This window comes from Pygoscelis adeliae, unplaced genomic scaffold (genome assembly GCF_000699105.1).
Source record: "Pygoscelis adeliae isolate BGI_AS28 unplaced genomic scaffold, ASM69910v1 Scaffold452, whole genome shotgun sequence".
Lineage (NCBI taxonomy): Eukaryota > Metazoa > Chordata > Aves > Sphenisciformes > Spheniscidae > Pygoscelis > Pygoscelis adeliae.
In genome coordinates, this window is record NW_008824291.1 from 28149 (window position 1) to 29976 (window position 1828).

A 1828-nucleotide genomic window follows, 5' to 3' on the forward strand; every position below is an offset into this window, starting at 1 on the left:
ATTAAACTGTTTTTATCTCAACCCACGAGTTTTTCTCACTTGTGCTTTTCCAATTCTCTCCCCCATCCCACCGGGGGGGGGGAAGTGAGCAAGTGGCTGCGTGGTGCTCAGTTGCCGACTGAGGTTAAACCACGACACCATAGTATGAACCAATGTAGGCCAGCTCTTACTTTCAGCAACATTCATTTTCCCAAATATTCTACATGGCAAAGACGTCGTTTTATCTTCTACTAGTCTCCAAAGGAGAGAAAATAAATATGCAAGCAACCAAATCCTTTAAATAATATAAGCAGTTGAGGTATTTGACCCTTGGTCATAACTATGAATAAAACATTTTCATTGAATATATTCGTATGAATTTTTACTTTCTTCTCATTCTTTTCCTGCTTTAGTGTTTCACTTTGAGAAGCAAGAGGTAAAGAATTCTGTTTCTCATAGACTGCAGCTACATTCACTTTCCAAGTTGAACACTTCTGGATTTCGATTACCTCATCAACAATGACACCAGAGGTCACCCTTACTCTAAGTTTTAACATTCACACAGGGATATTTTATACAGAAGCAGACCTTAGTTGAGATTGGAAGAGACCTCAAAGGAGGGTCAACCAGAGCAGGGCCACCTTCAGTGGCTTTTGAGTATCTCCAAGGCCGGAGCCTCCACAGCCTCTCTGTGCAGCCTGTTCCAGTGTTTGACCACACCCACAGTAAAAAAAGTTTTTTCTTACATTTAAATGGAATTTCAATTCCATCAAAATTTCCATTTCAGAACAGTCTGGCTCTGTCTTCCCCCCTGCTCCGCCTGATATTTAAACACATTAGTAAGATCCCCTGAGCCTTCTCCAGGCTAAACAATCTTAGCTCTCAGCCTCTTCCTGTACTACAGATGCTCCAAGCCTTAATCATCTTTGTGGCCCTTTGCTGGACACAATCCTGTACGTCCATGTCTGTCTTATACTGAGGAGCCCAGAACTGTACAAGACACTCCAGGTGTGGTCTCTCAGTGCTGAGTAAAAGGGAAGGATCGCCTCCCTCAAAGAGCTGGCAAGGTTCCTAGTGCAGCCCAGGACAATGTTCGCTGCCTTTGCTCCAAGAGCACATTTGCTGGCTCATGGACAACTACCAGGACCTCCAGGTCCTTTCCTGCCAAGCTGTCTTCTAGCCCGATAGCTGCCAGCCTGTACTGCTGCATGGGATTATTTCACCCCAGGTGCAGGACTTGGCATTTTCCAGTGATGAAGTTCACAAGGGTCCTGTTGGCCCATTTCTCCAGCCTGACAGGGTCCCTCTGAGTAGCAGCACAACCATCTGCTCCGTCAACCACTCCTCCCTGTTTTTTATCATCTGCAAACTTGCGGAGGCTGCACTCCAGCCCATCATCCAGCTGATTAATGAAGAAGCTAAACAGTACTGGCACCTGTATTTACCCCTTGGGTATACCACTAGCAACTGACCTCCAGCCAGACTTTATGTCACTGATGACAAACCTTTGGTTCCAGCAGTTCAGCAAGTTTTCAGCCTGTCTAACTATGCACTTAACTAGTCTGTACTTACTCAGTTTGTCAACAAGGATGTTATGGGAATCAGTGTCTGCCAGAACATGCTGCTAGCAAGGAAAGATTTGCATTGTAGGCACTAGCAATAATGGTTGCCAGATTAAAAAAAAGTAGGAAAAATTTTTACAGTGCATTCGAATGATACCAGGTGCTGAGAGCAATGTCCGACATGCCCCGCTGACACTAGCGCACTTCTTTAAAGTTTATCAGATGAAGGCACAGGATGCGCTACGCTAGAGAGGTTTTACACTCTTCCTGCGCCACTCCCCCGCCGC